General features: G+C 40.7%; 1 pseudogene; it reads right to left on the reverse strand.

Annotated features, from left to right (window-relative positions):
• Nucleotides 1-1,857, reverse strand: LOC145800515 (protein PSK SIMULATOR 3-like; annotated as a pseudogene).
• Between the last annotated feature and the right edge of the window lie 21,186 nt (nt 1,858-23,043).

A 23,043-nucleotide genomic window follows, 5' to 3' on the forward strand; every position in this document is an offset into this window, starting at 1 on the left:
TTATTTTCCAAATCTCGACACGTAACTCAGACTCATAAGCAGTTCTATGATTGCATCTTCTGTCTTTACTTGATTTGCAAAGTGTAGGGTCTGGACCAGAAGCACATTTGTTCCGGGAACTATACGCTGCTGCTTAAAATTCCGCTCAGAATGCCATCTTATCATGTTGTGAGCAAGCGGAGCCAGCCATTCTAATATTCTTCCTAACGTCGAACTCATCTTTTCAGCAAGAGCAGCATCGTAGACAGATGAAGCTGAAGTTTTGGCAAACAACTTTAGCTTTGCCCTCAGAGATATCCTGATATTTGTGGGTAACATATCATACAGGTCATCTCTTGCATCAAGGAAAACCGAGTGATGCGATAAAGCTATCTTCTCAATCAAAATGATAACATTTGCGTAGTGGAGAGCTAAAGCAGCGGCACCAAGGGTGGCTGGAGGGGCATTCAGTAAGGCCAAGTTTGGGAAGACTAAAAAAGTATACTTTTTGTCTTTTTGGACTAAAAAATTGAGGTTGAAAATATGAATGTTTGGGTTAACTTTTTGACTTTTTATTGAAAAATGTGTAATAAAAAATTGTAAAAATTGATTTGTAGGGAAAAATTTGAATTGGGAGTTGTGCAGCCGTAATTGTTGACTTTTGATGAATAGTGTTAACTTTTTAACTTTTTGAGTAACTTTTTGACTTTTTAGCTTTTTTTGAAGTCCCCAAATTTGGCCTAAATTGCGATTGGAAATGAAAAGTGATAATTTAGTATGAATTAGGTTGCTGCGAGATAAAGGGACTGCGTACAGCTCTTTAGTTTTGTCAATGCCGTTTGAGAAAGCATAAGTTGACCTCTGAGATCCACACCTCATCTGCATACAGCTCTGCGGAAGAGGAGACTCGTTTCCAGCCATCAGACATCCTGTAAAAGGTGCTCCGGTTTTCAATAACGGGGGCTTGTTCTTTGATCTAATCTCATTACCACTCAGCTCCCAATTTGAAATTGAGCTCCCTAGAGATTTGGAATGGAACCTAGGCGGCATATTTTCGAATGGATGAACTATAGTATGCATACGAGCAGAAACGGAATAGCTGCGAAGTAGACATTCAGAATTGATATGTGCGGAATTACTGTATGCTTCGACAGATGCCAATCGTTTAACCCCAAACACATGATTGATCCTCCCGACTATAGTGAAAAAAGATCTTAATAAAAGCCGGACAGTGTAATCATATGTCCTAACCCACGGAGACATCTCACGCAATCTTTTCACTTTCTTTCGCTGCCTCGTAATCTTCTGCTGAAACTCAAACAATTTAACCCCACTTGAATCAACGCTGCTTTGTACTTGCATTCTCCTGAGACTCTGCTCAAGCTCGGCCAACAATTCCACCTCTTGATACAACTGAGCCGTAACTGAAACAAATCTTCCCATTTTCTTAACTTTCCTCTCAAACTTCTTCAAATTGTATTCCCACTAACACCATTTAAGATTATTGGTTATTGGGACATCAAAAATATGTCCAAGACGGTGATATACAGGGGCTGTGCACCGCTTCCCAAGCCTTGCAACCGCTTTTGCCACGTATCCCAAATTCTGAATTATCTCTGCAAGGGCAAGATCCATTAGATAATTGGCATCATCTGATACGAGCTTTTTAATGCCAAGCGAGTTAACTATCTCTTTCTTCAACGAAACAATCTGCTTATCACTTAGAAACTGCCACAAACTAACCAGCTTCGACATCAAACTTGCAAATTCAAATGCCAAAATTCCAATCATAGAGTTTTCAGTTTCTGAAACTATGCTCTTCGGCAAAGTTCTCCACAAGTTACTAAACCATGATTCTGTCACTGTATTGCCCTCCATTGTGTGGAAATTACTATCTAACAAAATTCAAAATCTCTGAACAGATATTCCAGTTCCTGAATCAGAAATAATATAACAACAATTAGACAAACCCAAATCTCAATTAGACTTTAATGAAGTTATTAATTATAGAATGATTTTAAGTCCCCCCCTAACTCCAGCCCACATGGATGAGTGGTTGGAGGTTGGCTAGTTGGCTCTCCAAGTCAAGAAGTAGGAGGAGAGATGGTAGGTGGCAGCCCTCCCAATTACTCATCTTCCTTGACTTTGTTCCCTCCCATTTGTGTATAAAATAGGAATGAGGTGAGCTGAGTTAGATCATTAGAAAGAGAAAGACAGAGCAGAGAGTGCAATCTGTGAGTGAGAGTGCTATAGAGAGAGTGAGGTGTGAGTGTTGTAAACTCCCTCCATGAAAATTTTATAGTAGATATCTCTCCCGTAGATGTAGGCTATTGCTGAACCATGTAAATATCTTGTCTCTTCTCTGTGTGTGATTGATTTCTAAGTATGTCTAATCCTAACAAGTGGTATCAAAGCCTCGTTGGTCGATTTTTCGAAAAAACAGGGTTTGTTTTTTCAGAATTACCTAGAAATCAAGTTGTTCAAAATTCACTTTCGGGCATACCAGGAGGAAGCTCTTGACGAGAGGAGTCCAAACCCAGAAAACAGAGACAAAATAAAGGTCGATGTGGCCCACACGCGCCAGCCAAAGTGAGGCGCGTAAAGACAACTTTGAACCAGAAACCCACGTGCGGCCAGAGGTTGAAGATAACTAGTTCGTAGCCAATTCAGATACTTTAAATATTTTTCAGGGGACATAACATCACAAGGGTTCACTTGGCTTGGTGGTTAAAGCTTAGCATTTCGAGTCCCACACATAGCATTTGGAGAAATTTATTTTTTTTGGGTATAGCAGCGCCAACTCATTGTCATCAGACACGTCACTGCCACGTCATCGACAACTTGTAGCCACGTCATCGACACGTTAGATCCGCATAAGCGTCACGTGTCTACCATGTCATCACGTAGATTGACTTAGTTGACCTGTCGGGTTCGAGTCCCTCACATAGCATTTGGAGAAATTTATTTTTTTTTGGGTATAGCAGCGCCAACTCATTGCCATGTCATCAGACACGTTACTGCCACCTCATCGACAACTGGCAGCCACATCATCGACACGTCAGATCCACGTAAGCGTCACGTGTCTGCCATGTCATCACGCAGATTGACTTAGTTGACCTGTCGGGTTGACTCGACCTAGAGGCAGAGGGCTATCTGGTGCTACGCGACTAAGGTACATTTGCAGATTTGAACCATCGAACTTATTTTGGCTAGATTTGAGCCATTTGAAGTCTGTTTGACGATCCAATAGCTGTTTCCAACTATTTGGAGTATTCCTGAGTGATTCGTATGGTCAAATTTTTGAATTAGAGTTTCTGTAAAAAGTAAGAAGACGATGGAGGAATTCACATCAACTTCAGTATCCATGATCAAGTTGAATCCTTCTGATTATGCAATCTGGAAGTCGCGGATGGAAGATATCCTATATTGTAAAGACCTGTTTGACCCTATTGCTCTAAAAGGGGTTAAACTGGAAGAAGTGAAGGATGAAGATTGGATAAAGATGAACCAGAAGACTATATGTTGTATCAGACAATGGATAGACCACAGTGTGCTCCATTATGTTGCCCCAGGAGACAAATACATATGTCATCTGGACAATGTTAGAAGGGATGTACCAGTCAAAGACCGCCCGGAACAAAGCCTTAGTGATGAGAAGGCTCGTAAATCTGAAGTTGAAGAATGGTGTGTCTGTCGCTGAGCACACTAGTGAATTCAAAAATCTGGTGAATCAACTTGCAACCGTCAAGATGCCCTTGGATGATAAAATGCAAGCCGTACTATTACTCAGTTTTTTATCGGACAGTTAGGAGACGTTGGTGGTTTCTCTCAGCAACTCTGCACCATAGGGGAAGCTGACCATGAGCATGGTCACAGATGCCATGTACAATGAAGAGACAATTAGGAAAGACATAAGAGGTAATCAATCACATGCTCTTGTCATAGAAGATAGAGATAGAGGCAGAGGTATAGGGAGAGGTAGAGGCAGAGAAAGAAGCAAGAGTAGAGGCAGATGGAACAACAAAAGTAAATCCAGAGATAGTAAAAGTCAAGGTAACTCTAGCTTCACATGATTTCACTGTGGCCAGGAGGGTCACATAAAGAGGAACTACCCAAGCCGAAAAGATAAAGGCCAAAACAGCAAGTTAAAGGGAGATGAGAACACGACAGCCACAACAACTGATGAAATACTTCTTGCAGTTGGTGAGGAAGAGAATTGCCTTCACGTGGCTGACCACAGCTGTATAGAGTGGATGATAGACACAACTGCATCTTATCACTCCACTTTCCACATAGAACTCTTCAGCTCATACAACATTGGAGATTTTGGCACTGTTTGAATGGCAAATTCTAGCTATTCAAAAATTGTGGGCATTGGAGACATTAGTATTTAGACTAATGTCAGACATAAGCTGGTTCTCAAAGATGTGAGGCTTGTTCCAGATTTGCGCCTCAATCTTATCTCCGAAAGCACCCTAGACCGACATGGATAAACAAGTACATTCGGAAATGGCCTTTGGAAGCTGACATGAGAAGCTTTGACAATCGCCAGAGGAGAGATGTCTTCAACATTGTACAAGACTCAAACGAAGATCCGTCTGGAAAGTCTTAATGCAGTAGAAGACATGGAGTCACTAAACTTATGGCACAGAAAATTGGCTCACATGAGTGAGAAGGGATTGCATCTGTTGGCAAAGCAATCCAAGATACCATTATCCAAAGAGAGTGCCCTGAAGTCGTGTGATCATTGCCTTTATGGCAAGCAACATCGAGTATCATTTAGTTCAACGAGCAAGAGGAAAATAGAAGTGCTCAGTATGGTATATTCGGATGTTTGTGGCCCAATCGAAGTAGAATCACTTGGCAGCCACAAGTATTTTCTAACTTTCATTGATAATGTATCCAGGAAGTTGTTGGTGTATTTCCTGAAGACGAAGGATGAGGTATTCCAGCACTTTTAGGAGTTCCATGTAATGGTAGAAAGAGAGATCGAGAAGAAGTTGAAGTGTCTTCGCACAGACAATGGTGACGAGTATACTTCCAATGCTTTTGAAACATATTATGCTAGCAGATGTATCCGACACGAGACAACAGTTCCTGGTACCCCACAACACAATGGTGTGGCAGAAAGGATAAACCGCACTATTGTTGAAGGAGTCAGATGCATGCTTAGAATGGCAAAGTTGCTAAAGTCATTCTCAGTTGAAGCCGCCCGTACAGCCTGTTATCTTATCAATAGGTCGCCTTTAGTCCCGTTGAATTTTACGATACCTAAAGAAGTCCGGTCCAGAATAAAGATATCATATTCTCACTTGAGAGTCTTCAGGTGTAAGCCGTTTACACACATCTCCAAGGAAAACAGACAGAAGCTTGATGACAAGTCCACTCTATGCATATTTGTGGGCTATTCAGAGACAGCATTTGGGTACAAGTTATGGGACCCAATGAACAAGCAGGTGTTCAAGAGCAGAGATGTTGTGCTCCAGGAAGACTAGACAGTAGTAGATTTTGAAAAGTCTGCAAAGTCTAGAGATGTCATCATTCCAGACTTGTTCCCATCTCCTGAGCCATCACAAAATGCTAGATGTGATGATGTGTAACAAGAAGTGCCAGAGTTGCAAGATCCTATGCCAGAAATTGAGGATCAAAAGGAAAGAGATGAAAACCCGGATAAAGAGGGTGTTGAGCAGGGGGAGTAACCCCCTCAACTAAAGGCAACTGGGCCTCAATTACGGAGATCTGAAAGAGCTGCGGTACCATTAACCAAATATCTCGCTTCTCAGTATATTCTGATTATTGATGAGGGGGAGCCCAAGAGTTTTTCGAAAGCAAAGAGTCATACAGAGAAAGAATGTTGGATGCAAGCCATGAAGGAGGAGATGAGTTCTTTGCAGAAGAACCACACTTATGAGCTTGTTCCACTTCCAAGAGGTAGGAGAGCCTTGAAAAACAAATGGGTGTATAAGTTGAAGAAAGATGGCAACGGTAAACTATTGCAACATAAAGCTTGCTTAGTGGTCAAAGGTTTTGGGCAGAAGAAGGGAATTGACTTGGATGAGATCTTATCCCCAGTGGTGAAGATGACTTCCATTCGAGTAACTCTAGGATTAGCAGCTCGCTTGAATCTAAAGGTAGAACAGATGGATGTCAAGACTGTCTTTCTCTATGGTGATTTGGAGGAAGAGATCTATATGGAAATCAAAGGGAAACATAATCTAGTCTGCAAACTGAAGAAGAGTCTCTACGGCCTGAAGCAAGCGCTGAGACAATGGTACAAGAAGTTTGATTCATTCATGGTGGATCACGAGTACAAAAGAATAGTAGCAGACTAGTGTGTATACTTCCGAAGGTTTCTAGATGAAAACTTCATTATCCTACTATTGTATGTCGATGATATGCTGATCATCGGGCAAGATATTGCTATGATCAACAAGTTGAAAAAGGACTTGTCACAATATTTTGACATGAAGAATTTAGGTCCAGCACAACAGATTTTGGGCATGAAGATTGTTCGTGACAGGAAAGCCAAGAAGATTTGGCTGTCACAGGAGAAATATGTTGAACGGGTGATTGAAAGGTTCAACATGAAAGATGCCAAGCCAGTCAGCACACAACTAGCCAACCATTTCAAAGTGACAAAGCGTTCGTGTCCCACGACTAGCTCTGAAAGAAAAGAAATGGAGGCAATCCCTTATTCTTCTGCTGTAGGAAGTTTGATGTATACAATGGTGTGTACCCGACCGGATATGGCTCACGCAGTTGGCATTGTGAGTAGATTCCTCACCAATCCCAGAAAGGAGCATTGAGAGGCAGTCAAATGGATTCATCAGTACTTAAAGGGAACTTTAAAGATGTGTCTATTGTACCAAGTTGAATCAAATTGAATTTTTTTCCCTCATTATTATTGTTGTGGTATCGTGGATCATTCTATTTAAATTGATGAAAACAAATAATATTACTTATTGATTTCAACTTCGTAAGGCCTATTTGGCAAATTTTTTTTTAATTTTTTATTCTTGGGGCTTGAGTATTAAATGAGATATAAATTTAATTTTTGAGACTTATTTGATTAACTCATACTTAATCATTTTGGTTCATATTTAATTATGTGAATGGTGGGAACCACATTGAGTCTATTTAAATTATTTTATTCTTTAATCTCAGTTGGAGATTTATTCTAAATTATTAAATTGCAGTCATTTTGGACACATTTGATTGAATTACGACTTGTTTGTAACCATCTATTATTATTATTCATAGTATTATCATGAGAGTTACAAATATTTATGGTGTGCACTATTAAACGAAATATATTTTATAGTGTGAAAAGATTATATCATTTTTGTCGTTTATGTTACTAACTTTATAATGATATTGAAACATACTTTCAATTTATATATATATATATATATATATGTATATGTAAAGATATATTTTTGTATTTATTTGAAAATAAAAAATAAATAAATAAATAAGGGACAAACCCCCACATGGGGTTGTCCACCCCTTTGACATTCTTTTTTTGCATTTTCCAGAGAGCCGCCTAGCTCTCCCTCCCACTCTCGGTCCTTTCTCTCTCTCGACTTAGTTCTCTCTCCCTCACAATTTTTTTTTTTTTTTGACATTCATCATGTAAAACTTTTGATCCACCAAAATCTATTAGGCTTTAGACCCTAGTTCTTGAGGCCAAAGTGAAGAGCTTGGTGAGAGCAACGTTTTGACCGGTGGAGATTGTAATTCGACAACGTCGAATTTTGGGATTTTCATTCATTTTCTCTCCTAAGCTTTGAGGTAGGAATTTTCTAAACATTGCGTATGTGTTTTAGCTTTATTATGTGTTACTTTGATAAGAGATTAGAGTTTTTATTAAAAATATATTTAATGTACAAAAAGGGGAAGATTCTCAAATAATATTTTTTTTTTTAAGTTTTCAACTTGTTAAATGTGGTTGTTGTGGGATCCAAGAATTTGAGAAATTTATTTTTAAAATGAGAAATCCCCAAATTTTGATATAATCCAAGGAACTTGAAATGTTAAAAATTTAGATGTTTGGCTAAACTTATGAGAAATTTATAAGTATTGAAAGTATGTGTTTATTGAACAAATGAGAATGTGAAAGTGGATGTTCAAAGGAAGTGAGATTGATGAGAATGTTGTTGAGAATATTGAAAACTGAGATTCCTTTTAGAAATTGTTTAATTTAAAAATATTGAACTCTTGAGAAAGATGAAAAATATTTATCATGTTGTGGTATTGAGAAATGTTGAAAGAAACTCATGTTATTTTTTTATTTTTATTTTTTTACGTTATGAAAATTCTTGGTGAATTCTTGAGTTTGAATAAAAGGGAAAATTGATGAAATTTTTGGAAGAATATTATAATTCTTGATTGAGTTAGAAAAGAGGAGATTGAACATGTGATTGTTACTCTTATGTTGAAATGATTGAAAATATGAGATTATGAGTCATATTTGTCTCTTGAAATTTATATTTAGTACAGAGATAATTGTGTGGGCAACCATGGAGGGTTGTATTGATTATTGTAGAAATTGCATTTGAAATAAGTAAGTTGAAATATTTGCGAATTCATACATGGCATTGAACATTGTATAATCTCATGATTTAATCCTCGCATTGGATGTGAGAATTTATTTTCAAATTGATTCATTAAGAATATTTGAAATGTGTTGAGTTATAGGGTAAATATGTTTGGTAAGTCCAGATAGGGGGTTAGATTGGTATTGTTTAAGTTGGCATGAGTGTCCAGGGTGAAAGATCGAAAACACGTGCGGTGTAGGTACTACATATCTTCCAGTTAGGAGCCGGTAAAGTGGAGATTAGTAGTGCTAGTTATGCCTACTTGTAGGCACTGACCTAGGGATTACTAGTGTTGTATTTACTGCCTCTTGTTCTATCAAACGAATGATTGAATTGGTTATGTTTTTGAGCAAGTGCATGGCATGAGAATTTGAAAATGAGAAAACCTATGATTTTGACATTGGCATCTCATATGCATTGCACCTTATGATATTATTATACTGTGTGCACTTTATTTAGATTATCTATATTGGGCTTTATGCTAATCCCTTAGCGGAAATCATTTTTTAGGTGATTGCGGTGTGCCTTTACCAAAGTGAAGGCGTGGAGTATCTTTTTGAGCACGAGGCTCAGTTATTTATTTGTTTTGTTTTGTTTTGTTTTGCAAGCCAAGGGCTATCTATGTATGGGTTTGAAAACCACTTTGTTGTAACCAGGAAAAGCCTTGGAACTTGTAGCCATTAAGGCATTAATTTGTATTTTGTTACTTTAACTTCTTATTATCACATGCTATCGATTTATATCTTAGGGATGATGGATATCAATGCATGTGGTCTCTCTTTTGTGAAATCTCATATTGGATATTTTTAATGAAAAAATGGAGATTTAGTATGAATATTGACTATTGAAAGGTCTATATTATTCAATGTTCTTGTATGTAATAATGAGAAGTAATCAGATTTAGATTATTTCTTTGAGTTAATTTGGTTATATTAGATGCTAATTTTTGGGGGTGTTACAACTTGGTATCAAAGCTACCGGGTTTGAATACTTGGGGCTCGTGAGAAGTGATTTTTACCACAGTGGGTTCATTTCGCTTGTCAGAAATGTTGTATATCCTATGTACTATGTGATAACATGTTTATGTGACTATGTGTGTATGGGGTTAAACTTCTAAGATGTGATTTGCGTCCATGAAATTCTTAGAAGTCCTTTTAGAAAAGCACCTGATCAATGCTATTTCTATTTGGAAGCCTTTGAATGTTTGTGGGACGAACCAATATCTTGGAGTGGTAACTCATATGTGCTCTATGTGACGATGTGCTTATGTGGTTTGCCTTATGTGATGTAGATACATTTGTAGGTTTATGTTTAATCCGTATGCGGTGTGTAAGAACTAATGTGGAGTACATATTTCTGAGCTAAATTCTATCTCTTATATAAGATGTCATAAAGCGGGGGAGGTCGTCGAGGTGCCCGGGGTGCTTCCATTCAGGAAGATGCCTTTTCTCATGAAAAAGAGGTAAGTTAGACTAATATGGCTAGAATGATGGATCAAGATGTTGTGGAATTAGTATTCAAATGTGGGTTAACCGATTTGTATGATTGTGGGTGTGAGTGTGAACTCAAAATGGTAGAGATTATGTTGCATAGTGAATGGTTTGTTGTCATGAGGAGTTAATTATTGTTCGACTTTATATCAAGTTTGTGGAAGCAGGCTAAATGAAAAATCTTGAAAGTAAAGTGAGTTAGAGATTAGACTTATTGTAGTAGTACGGTTTGGTTGCAACTTCAATGATAATTAAAGTAACCTAAGATAAAATCTTTTGGAGTGTACATTGAAATACGTAAAGCTGTTCTAAAATTCCTTGGGAATAAACGTGATCTTAGCATGATACAAATTATAGAATAAGTAAGAGATGTATTTCTTAGAGTTTGTTTATTCATAATTTTGTTACGAATTCTAAGAGGGCGAACAAGATAAATAATTTTGAGATAGATTGGAATGAGTTTAAATTTGATTGGAGTTGTGCTTTTGATTGAATTTTTAATAGTAAAATATATTTATAGTGACTTGTGAGATGACATTTTGGGATATGTAGCCAAGTTTTGAATGCTTTTGAGTTTGATGGGGTTAATTGTCTTAGAGTTGATTGTTGATATATGATGTAATTGATGTCTCGGGAGTTGTGTTAGCAAACCAATGTCTTTAAAGAAAATTTTGAAATGATCATGTGAGGATGTTGTGATTCTATGGAGATTATGATTAGGTGCCTTGAGATGGTTGATGTGACTATGATTTGAGTATTTTCATGAAAATTAGTGTTTGATCCATAGCGAGTGATTGATGTTAATTTTTATAGTAACTCTTACTAGTGACGGAGATTTTCATGCAATTGAAATGGAGGTTATTTTGTATCCCTTGTCCTTTAGCTATAAAATTGTTTTCTATCCTCGGTGTAAGAGTTGTGAACCTCTTATATTGATCCTTCGTTTTTCTATAAGTGTGGTGAGAATTTGTGCTATTGGTATATTGATCTAATATTATTATTGGGTTTAATTTGGATGTATTTGACTTTGAGTGGTAAGTGGTTTTTCTAAATTAAAAGATATTTAGTTTTGCCTAATAAAGGGCGATTCCTTATTTTAATTTTATTCCATGGTGTTTTGTGATTGTATTATTTTATAAGAAGTTATTTGGCGGACCCTTGTTGGAGAATAAATTGGTATGAATTACTTTTACTATTTTGGTTAGTCTTATAAATTGTTATGGAATGCCTATTGTTGACTTAGAAAATTCCTAGAGTGAACATGTGGCATTGTAGCAAGTGGTAGTACATTTTTAGAGTTGTGCAAGGGTGAGTTTGATTAGAGGTATTGGATGAGATTTTGAAGTAGCCACAAGATTGAATAATTTTTGGTGTAATCTTTCATCTTGAGTTGTGTAGGCTTTCATGGTGAGTTTGATATGATAATTGGTGTTGTTATTTGTGTTAAATTGTTATTTTTTAGGTGTGGAGCAGATTTCGTAGTGATTGGATTGAAGTACTGAAAAGATTATTTTACTTAGAATTCTGAATCAAAAGTGTAGAATTATTTCTTTTGGCGAAGGATGTACATTGAATTTCCTTTGGAGAGATTTTATTGTAATTTGAGGTTAATTAGTTTATTAACGATTTGGGAATTTTAGAGTCGTTTCAGTGTCAATCTTTGTAAGTGTCTCATTGTGATTGGTTTTGTATATTTCTAGGGTGAGAGGTAGACTATTTAGTTAACTGGCCTCAAAAGCAGCATTAATACTTATCAATAAGTGAGTTAGTATAGTAAGAGTTGTTCAATTTGGGTTTGATCTCGTGGGTTATCGTATTATTAGTGTGATGTAGAATCATGTTGTAACTTTGGAGTTAGTGTCATGGCTTGGGTTTTAAAGAATGAGAGTGGCTTTGAGTTAACTTTTGTTGGGAGTACCTTAGCATTGCTAGAATGTGTATCTAATCTTGATGAATTTTATGTGGACTCAAAGTGCATTGTGTGAGCGTTCGGATAAATTCTATGTTGGAGTGAAATTGTGTGGGTGGGATGTAGACAAGTTTGCGTAAAATGTTAGTCGGTTCGTCGAGTGAAAGAAATATAGTGGATAGGTAAACGAAAATAATGCAGAAGTTGCTTGGTTGGGTAGTTACAATTGTGGCTCAGAATTTTCAAGTAGTGTGATCGACGTGATTGCATTATGTTTCATGAAGGTCGGTGTTTCTTGTTGTTCTAGGCGAAGCAATTAGGGCTAAGGTGATTTGTGAATTTCTCTCTGTGTGAAATAATTCAGGGAAGAACATGATTGTACTAGGGGATGAATGGAGATTCCAATGGGATGACATATTTTAAGTCATTGTTTGTGTTAGTTTTGTTCAAATTGGGTAACCTAATGTGGATTCGTTTTAATATTGAGATGTGTTAGTTGTTGTGTGACGGTTGCGATTACAAAATATATTATTGAATTGTATCTTTAAAGAGAGGGTGTTCTCATTGGTTAAGACTCCAGAGATAATCACTTTGGATTGGTTTCAAATAAATTGTTGCACTAGATTATGGAAAAAATTGTTTATGGTAGGTCATCTTTAATGGTGTGTAATGTTTGAATGCTTTTATGAGTGCTCTTTAAATTAGTCGGATTCTTCTGTTGTTGTGACCTGTTGAGGTAGTTGGTTGCAGTGAGCAAATTTTATGGGTGTGTTTGAACGTGTTCAAGTGAGATTGTGAGTACGGTTGTATTTCAATTGTGAGTTTGTCATATTTTAATCAACCCTTTATATGTTGCAAAGGTCACCTATATTTTTTTTCCATCCTATTATGAATTGTTGGTTGAAATTCTAGTACAAGTTGTTCTAAGTTGAGGGGCGGTTTCTATAGAACAGTGTATCTTAATATTATGGATAGCCTTGGATTGTAGGAATTTAATTTTGAGTCATTGAAAAAAAAAATGTTACTTTATATTGGTAAAATCATTTTGCGAATGTAAATAGAACCAGATACTATCTTGATTGTAGAGCCGACTGGATTAGACTGTTTGCCATTCTTATTTGATTTAAGTTATAAGTAGTAGTATCATCCGTGACAAATTATTGTTGTATTTACACTTATACGTTTAAAGTGTTTTTGATTTTGGTTGCGGTGTCTTTTACAATAGGAGGCAAGACAACGTTGAATTCTTAAGAGTGAGCTTGGCAAGTGTTTGGGGTGTTGAAGGAACGTCTCAATGAGAAAACTATTATTGAGAGTTTAAGACTCAAGTGGTTATGTTAAGAGCAAATCTCAATATTCTTTTATCTAGGCGAATTTCGGGGACGAAATTCTTAAGGAGGGAAGATTGTAACGAGTTGAATCAAATTGAATTTTTTCCCTTATTATTATTGATGTGGTATCGTGGATCATTCTATTTAAATTGATGAAAACAAATTATATTACTTGTTGATTTCGACTTCGTAAGGCCTATTTGGCATTTTTTTTTTGATTTTTTATTCTTGGGTCTTGAGTATTAAATGAGATATATATTTAATTTTTGAGACTTATTTGACTAACCCATACTTAATCATTTTGGTTCATATTTAATTATGTGAATCGTGGGGATCACCTTGAGTCTATTTAAATTATTTTATTCTTTAATCTCAGTTGGAAATTTATTCTAAATTATTAAATTGCAGTAATTTTGGACTCATTTGATTGAATCACAACTTGTTTGTAACCATCTATTATTATTATTTATATTATTATCATGAGAGTTACGAATATTTATGGTGTGCACTATTAAATGAAATATATTTTATGGTGTGAAAAGATTATATCATTTTTGTCATTTATGTTACTAAATTTATAATGATATTGAAACATACTTTTAATTGATATATATATATATATATATATATATATATGTATGTATGTATGTATGTATGTATGTATGTATATGTAGAGATAGATATTTGTATTGATTTGAAAATTAAAAAAAAAAAAAAGGGACAAACCCCCACATGGGGTTGTCCACCTCTTTGCCATTCTTTTCTTTGCATTTTCCAGAGAACTGCCTAGCTCTCTCTCCCACTCTCGGTCTTCTCTCTCTCTTGGCTTAGTTCTCTGTCCCTTACAATTTTTTTTTTTTTTTTTTTTGACATTCATCATGTAAAACTTTTGATCCACTAAAATCTATTAGGTCATAGACCCTAGTTCTTGAGGCCAAAGTGAAGAGCTTGGTGAGAGCAACTTTTTGACTGGTGGAGATTGTAATTCGACAACGTCGAATTTTGGGGTTTTCATTCATTTTCTCTCCTAAGCTTTGAGGTATGGATTTTCTAAATATTGTGTATGTGTTTTAACTTTATTATGTTTTATTTTGGTAAGAGATTAGGGTTTTTATTAAAAATATATTTAATGTACAAAAAGGGGAAGATTCTCAAATATTTTTTTTTTAAGTTTTCAACTTGTTAAATGTGGTTGTTGTGGGATCCAAGAATTTGAGAAATTTATTTTCAAAATGAGAAATCCCCAAATTTTGATAAAATCCAAGGAACTTGAAATGTTAAAAATTTAGATGTTTGGCTAAACTTATGAGAAATTTATAAGTGTTAAAAGTATGTGTTTATTGAACAAATGAGAATGTGAAAGTAGATGTTCAAAGGAAGTGAGATTGATGAGAATGTTGTTGAGAATATTGGAAACTATTGTGATTTCTTTTAGAAATTGTTTAATTTAAAAATATTGAACTCTTGAGAAAGATGAAAAACATTTATCATATTGTTGTATTGAGAAATGTTGAAAGAAACTTATGTTTTTTTTTTTTTTTTTTTGCATTATGAAAATTTTTGGTGAATTCTTAAATTTGAATAAAAGGGAAAATTGTCGAAATTTTTGGAAGAATATTATAATTCTTGATTGAGTTGGAAAAGAGGAGATTGAACATATGATTGTTACTCTTATGTTGAAATGATTAAAAATATGAGATTATGAGTCTTGTTTGTCCCTTGAAATTTATATTTAGTATAGAGATAATTGTGTGGGCAACCGTGGAGAGTTGTATTGATTATTGTAAAAATTTCATTTGAAATAGGTAAGTTTAAATATTTGCAAATTCATGCATGACATTGAACATTGCATAATCTCATGATTTAATCCTCGCATTTGATTTGAGAAACTTATTTTCAAATTGATTCATTAAGAATATTTGAAATGTGTTGAGTTATAGGGTAAATACGTCTGGTAAGTCCAGATAGGGGGTTAGATTGGTATTTTTTAAGTTGGCCTGAGTGTCTAGGGTGAAAGACAGAAAACACGCGCGGAGTAGGTACCACGTGCCTTTCGGTTAGGAGCCAGTAAAGTGGAGATTGATAGTGCTAGTTATGCCTCCTTGCAAACATTGGCCTAGGGATTACCAGTATCGTATTTACCGCCTCTTTTTCTATCAAGCGAATGATTGAATTGGTTATTTTTTTGAACAAGTGCATGGCATGAGAATTTCAAAATGAGAAAACCTATGATTTTGGCATTGGCATCTCATATGTATTGCACCTCATGATATTGTTAAATTGTGTGCACTTTATTTAGATTATCTCTATTGAGCTTTATATTCATCCCTTAGTAGAAATCATTTTTCTGGTGATTGTGGTGTTCCTTCGCCAAAGTGAAGGCGTGGAGGATCCTTTTGAGCACGAGGCTCAGTTATTTATTTGTTTTGTTTTGTTTTATTTTGTAAGCCAAGGGCTATCTATGTATGGGTTTGAAAACCACTTTATTATAACCAGGCAAAGCCTTGGAGCTTGTAGTCACTAAGGCATTAATTTGTATCTTTTTGCTTTAACTTCTTATTATCACATGCTATAGATTTATATCTTAAGGATGATGGATATTAATGCATGTGGTCTCTCTTTTGTGAAATCTCATATTGGATATTTTTAATGAAAAAATAGAGATTTAGTATGAATATTGACTATTGAAAGGTCTATATTATTCAATGTTCTTGTATGTAATAATGAGAAGTGAGAGGGAGATTTATGAGCCGGGAGTGAACCGAGATAAAAGCCGAGCAAGTTGAAGGCCCAAGGGCGTGTTGGGCCGAGATAGCTTAGGACTTGCCCGGAGTTTGGGCCACCCGGCTCGTGGCCGAACTACTCGCACCGGTGGTGATCGTGCAACTTGCGTTGCTCGGCCAGAAGGCATACGCCTTTGGCTCGGCAGGGAAGCTCGTGCCAGATGCTCGGCAGGAAGGCCTTTGGTTGATCAGCATGACCTTTCCGGAGCTCGACTTCACCAGAATGCAGTCGAGCACTATAGGGACGGAGCTCGGCTATTGCTACACTTGGGCATGAAGTGAAGCCTGGATGTCGGCGGCTGTGATGCTGTACCCCGGTTGCCGAGCTCCCAGCAGAGTGGGCTGGCAGTTGGGTTAGGTAATGTACAACAAGATTTGTGCTGACAAATGGGATAGCAGCACCACGTGTCGAGAGACGAATGGGAGTAGATTTGGGGCGCAGAAGGTATATAAGCAGGTCTGCGCCCCCCATGCCTAGACAGATCACAATTTGGTGAGACATACACTAAACTCTCAACACCCTTCTCTCTCTCCCCCTCTATCCCTGTGTATGTGTTTAACTTGTTCGTCGGAGGGGTTTTCCGGCCACACACCGCCGGGTAGCTCACCGCCGTTGTGCTCGCAGATCGATCGGACAAGGAGGTGCTTGGAAGAAAGGAGTGCGGGCTTGCCTGAATATTTGCTCCCCGCACAATTGGCGCCGTCTGTGGGAAGTTTGCAGACAAAACCTTGTCTTCCAGGCTCGTCTGATTACCGTCCATGGCGAACAACGAAGTGATTCCGCTGTTCGTTGTCGACGGAGTTACCTCGGAGTTGGGCAGATGGAGAGAAGGACATCCCACCGTCATTCCTCCGATGGCGGACCTGGAGACTTCTCCAGGAGGGCACTCAAGAGACACGCGGGATAAGCGCGGAAGAAGTTATGGTCATTCACGGAGTCCAGACGGTCATCGGCGGCGGACAGAATCACATGCCAGACGTCTGGAACACAAGTTAAGGGACTAGGACGCCGTCGTCCGGTGAATGGCGGCGGAGATGGAGGAGCTGAGGCGGCATGTTAAAGAGAAGGGTGTAGCTGGAGTGGGAGACCACAATGAGCGCACCCAATCCCGCCGTTCAGGCAGTCAGAGTTAGCGACACACTGCGTCCATTTCCATCACCAGAAGTTACAAGGTTGGAGATTCCGACGTGCACGAGGAGGAGTCTGGCGCGCAAGACAGCACCTATCGACCCTCACGTCCGGCGACGATGTCGAGGTATTCTTATTCCGCTCGTTTAGAGGATTTGCGGGCAGTCTTGAAGGAACGAGCTCGCCAGCGGGAGGCTTAGAGGGTGCCGGCGTTCCAGCGGCTATCCTATGGGGTTCACGCCAGCGAGGAGGTTGGAATGCCTCCACCGCGCCAAGCAGCGCCACTCCTTCTAGATACGAACTTGGCAAGGCTGAGCGCCACCTCTTTCTCCTTGGAGATAGAAACGACACCGCTTCCAGCAGGCTTCCACCAGCCTAAATTCACACTCTACGATGGGAAAACCGATCCCTACATACATGTGAGTCACTTCCGTTAGGTCATGGTCGGGCATAGGCGGAATGACGCACTTATGTGCCTCATCTTCCTGTCAAGTTTAGGCGAACTGGGCTTGAAATGGTTCGAGAGGTTCCCAGAGGAGAGCATAGAAAGGTGGCATCAGTTGGCCGAGGCCTTCGTGACGCGCTTCAAAACCAACACGAAAACACCAAAGGAAGTTGACCACCTACTGAGTGTCAAAATGGAACCGAGCGACACATTGAAGGCAAACAACTCCAGATATTGGGAGACCTTTAACGAGATTTTGGATTGCCCGGTCAACCTTGCAATCATACAATACAAGCGAGGTCTCCTGGTCGGACATAGACTGCGGGACTCGCTTACCATGCACCAGCCGACATCCATGGACCAGCTAATGCAGCGCATCAATGAGCACATCCGTGTGGAGGATGATGCGTCGGCATCTAGCGCGAAAACCACCCCGGTAGTAGCGGACAAGAGGCCAGCTGGCAAAGTGCACGCGGTCGGGCAGGAGTCCAGCCGATTAACTGACCGCGTTGAGGAATCAGACCGTGGCTCAAATCGCAAAAACCGGGGTAGGGGACGTCGAAATGACCGGGATGACTACCCCCGGGATGACGTAGCCGATGCAAACTGAAAGTTGAAAGCAAGGACAGGCATCACCACGATCTTTAAGATTCCAATCTATCGCATACTTAGTGAAATCCGTGATGAGGAGTATGTCCGGTTTCCTGCTAAGTTAGGCGACGGACAGAAGGGCTTCAATCCGCAGTACCATTGCACGTTTCACCAGGAGCGAGGCCATCGGACAGAGGATTGTTTGCCTTTGAGGCAACACTTGGAAGAGCTAGTCGCAGCCGGACACTTGGACCTTTACATTGATGGGGGCGTGAAGGCCAATCAAGCTCCGGTTGACCCGCGGGGACCGGATGACCGAGATGCGCCTCCACAAGGGTTTATTAATGTCATCCACGACATAGTGGAACCGGCGCGTGTATGCGAGCTCCGAGGTATGATCAAGAAGGCAGAACACATGAGGGAAGTTTTGTCGGTTCAGCCTGCGATCAAGAGGGGGAAGACCGAAGAGAAAGATGTGATCAGTTTCTCCTCAAGAGACCTAGAGCGCATTCAGACGCCGCACAACGATGCCCTAGTGGTTACACTCCGCATCAAAGAATTTGATGTCAAACGAATCTTGATCGATTAGGGAAGCTCGGTCGAGATCATGTACTACGACGCTTTCAAACAGCTCAGGCTTCGGGATAAAGATTTGGCCCCGGCAACTTCGCCATTAGTTGGTTTCAACTCACAACCGGAGTGGCCTTTGGGAAAGATTATCCTGCCGGTCAAAGCGGGATCCGTGGTCAAATAGGTGGAGTTCTGGGTGTTGCAGGTGCCATCTACTTATAATTTGATCCTTGGAAGGGGATGGCTTCACGCCATGCAAGCCGTAGCGTCGACCTATCATCAGGTAATGAGATTCCCCTCGGTTATGGAGGCAATCCAGGAGATTTGGGGTGATCAAGTCATGTCGAAGCAATGCTTCATGGCAGTCAATGGGAGCCGAGCTGCCAAAGGCTTCGTTCAAATGATTGAGGGACCGGAAGACCGGGGAGTCCTTGACGATGTGGGCACCAAGGCCGAGGACAAAGCTGTCGAGGAATTGGTGGAAGTGCGCATTGATACAGAGCATCTGAACAAGTTCTTCTTGCTTGGCTCAAGCCTTACAGCCCAAGAAAGGACCGACATGGTTGAGTTTTTGATGGCCAACATCGAAGTCTTCGCATGGTCACTTTACGACATGCCCGGTCTCGATTCGAGTTTTATATGCCATCATCTCAATGTCTTCCCCGGAGCCAAGCCGGTCATTCGGCGAACAAGGAGATCGGCGCTGCATTACGCTGAGGTAGTTGCGGAGGAAGTGAAGAACTTGCTTGAGGCGCGAGCAATTCAGGAAGTGCACTACCCTCGGTGGATTTCAAACACGGTCGTGGTACCCAAGAAGAATGGGAAGTGGCGAGTTTGCGTTGACTACAAGACCGTTAACTGAGCTTGTTCGAAAGACAGTTTCCCTCTGCCTAGAATAGACCAGCTTGTGGACTTAACGGCTGGACATAACAGGCTCAGTTTCTTGGACGCCTACCACGGCTACCATCAGATTGCCATGCATGGGCCCGACCGGGAGATCACCTCGTTTACTACACCAAGGGGACTCTTCTGCTACCGAGTCATGCCTTTTGGTTTGAAGAACGCCAGGGCAACTTTTCAAAGGATGGTGACCAAAATGTTCGCTCCTCTGCTAGGCCGGACAATGGAGGCTTATATTGATGATATGGTGGTTAAGAGCCGACATCCAGCAGACTATTTGTCCGATTTGGCCGAAATGTTCGCCATTCTCAAAAAGCACAACCTACGACTGAATACGTCTAAGTGTGCCTTCAGCGTGGGATCCGGAAAATTTTTGGGTTTCCTAGTCACGAACTGAGGTATCGAAGTAGACCCTACACAAATCTAAGCCGTGCAAGAGTTAAAACAGCCTAGCTCGGCTAAGGATGTGCAGCATCTGGCCGGAATGGCCGCTGCGCTTAACCGATTTATAAGCCGGTCATCAGATCGCTGCCACCCTTTTTTTCAAGCTTTGAAATCAAAGTTCTCAATGGATGAAGAGTGTGACCGGGCTTTGGCCGAGCTCAAGGAGTATTTGTCTTCAGCGCCATTGTTGGTCACACTAGAGCCCGGAGAAGAACTCTACCTTTATCTGGCCATATCGCAGCATGCAGTCAGTGCAGTGCTTGTCCGGTCGGAAGGAATCAAACATCTACCCATCTTCTACGTCAGCAAAACCTTGCTACCGGCAGAGTCGAGGTACTTGCCGCTGGAAAAACTTGCGTTAGCTTTGATGATGGCTTCAAGAAAGTTGGCACACTATTTCCATGCCCATACCATCATCATCTTGACCGAGTTCCTTCTCAAAGCTTTGTTCGAACGGGCGGACTTCTCCGGTCGGATTCTTAAGTGGGCGGTCAAATTGGGACAGTTTGATGTGAAGTTCCAGCTGCGCACAGCCATCATAGCCCAGACTTTGGCCGACTCCGTTGCTGAATTCTCACCTGGAACTCATCCGGTATGCCCGGTCGATATTGTCGTGGCAGATGAAGAGGTGAATGCCAGCTCGACCAAAATACCACAGCTCGACGGCAATAGCGACGCGGAACTTGCGCGCCCCGTCGAAGCCCCTTCAGTTAATACGATACTACAGCCCGGCGATGCGATGACGGAGTTGGATATCACTGACCAACCCGCTTTGTCTGACACCACATCACCGAGGAGGGACGAAATAGAACCGCTCAGCACAGAGCCTGCGGCCGGCATAATATCGCAACTTGGCGATTCGCCTACGGACTTAAGCATTATGGATCAACTTGCTGAGTCCGGCACTGAATCACCAAGGGGGGCTAAAGTGGAACTGCTTAACACGGGACCGGAAGCCGAACAGCCGAGCAACCGTGATCCCATCAACCTTCAAGCTTCTCAAGACCCCTCAGAGTGTTGGAAGGTCTTTGTCGGTGAAATGTGGAAACTTTTTGTTGATGGAGCCTCGAACCGTCACGGTGCCAGGATGGGTATAGTTCTGATTTCGCCAGACGGACTGACTATTGAACATTCTATCACCCTTGGCTTCCCAACATCCAACAATGAGGCCGAGTACAAGGTGCTATCGGCCGGTCTCAAGAGCGCGCTTCAGATGCAAGCATCCGAGCTAATGGTTTACAGTGATTCCCAGCTTGTGGTTAACCAAGTTTCTGGGGTTTACAAGGCAAAAGATGCCAGAATGATGAAGTACCAAGCTCTGGTCAGAGACCACATCAAGCGATTTCAGGCGATCAGGGTCCAACAGATTGGCCGAGAAGAAAACGATCGAGCAGATGAGTTGGCCGGCCTTGCTTCTATGGTCGACAGCACATCTCCCAACCCTCTTTTGATTGAATTCCTTTTGAGGCCCAGCATTGAGAAAACCGGGTAGACAGAAGTACTCTGCGCCGAGCTAGGTCCTTCTTGGGTGGACCCTATAATCCTCTTTCTCAAAGAACGGACCCTTCCAGCCGACAAGAAGGAAGCGCATAAAGTACGAGTGAAGTCCGAGCGGTTTTGGCTCTCTCTATCAGGTGCTTTATATAAGAAGTCTTTCACCGGTCCCTACCTGAAGTGCGTGCACCCTAGCAGCGTGGAAGCCTTCCTTTACGAAATTCACGAAGGCATCTGTGGCAGTCATATAGGGGGCAGGTTCTTGGCCTACCGAGCTATTTCGCAAGGCTACTGGTGGCTGTGCATGCAAGCCGACACCCAGAAATATGTTCGCAAGTGTGAGAAATGCCAGAAGTTTGCCCACCAGATCCACCAGCCGGCTAGGGAACTTCTTCCCCTCACTAGCCCTTGGCCCTTTGCGATGTGGGGGCTAGCTATAGTGGGGCCGCTCCCAACAGCACCAGGCAACCGGAAGTTCTTCATCGCGGCCACAGACTACTTCACCAAATGGGTTGAAGCGGAGCCTTTGGCAACAATCAAGGAGAAAGACGTGAAGCGGTTTGTCCGGCAGAACGTGGTCACGCGGTTTGGCGTCCCTAAAATTCTGATCTCTAATCACGGCACCCAGTTTGACGGTCGCCTATTTAAAGGGTTTTGTGAAGATTTAAAGATCGAGTTCTACAACTCTACTCCGGATTACCCACAGTCCAATGGCCAAGCCGAGGCGTCAAACAAAATCATACTTGATGGGTTGAAGAAGCGGCTGGAGAAAGCCAAGGGAAAGTGGGCTGAGGAACTCCCCAGCATCCTTTGGGCATACCGAACAACCCCGCGGCGGTCTACCGGGAAAACTCCATTTGCTCTGGCTTATGGCATGGAGGTAGTCATACCTTTGGAAGTCGGCATGTCCAGCCTCAGACGTGAAAGCTTTGAACTCGAATTGAGCGCCGAAGCCATTGCCCTTGAACTAGATCTTGTGGAAGAACGTCGAGAAAAGGCTCTCATCCATGTGGCTGCCTACCAACAAGAGCTCTCAAGGAAATACAACAAAACGGTGCACACCAGACCGTTCAAAGTAGGTGATTGGGTCTTGAGGAAAGTCACGGGCAATACCCTGATGCCAAGTGAAGGCAAACTAGGGGCAAATTGGGAAGGACCCTACAAGATAACCGGTCTGGCGGGCAAGGGGGCATATCACCTGCAGAACTTGGATGGTAGAGAAATACCTCGGCCATGGAATGCAGCCAACCTCAAGCTGTATTATTTCTAGCTTTAGCTTTCTTTTTTTGTGCAAAGAAATTTTTTGCCTTACACTTCATGTAATATTCATTTTTGTCAATATATAGAAGTGACTCATCTTTGCCTTAGCATATTTAATGTT

The sequence above is a fragment of the Camellia sinensis genome, chromosome 10 (assembly GCF_055761805.1).
Source record: "Camellia sinensis isolate YWXY chromosome 10, ASM5576180v1, whole genome shotgun sequence".
Lineage (NCBI taxonomy): Eukaryota > Viridiplantae > Streptophyta > Magnoliopsida > Ericales > Theaceae > Camellia > Camellia sinensis.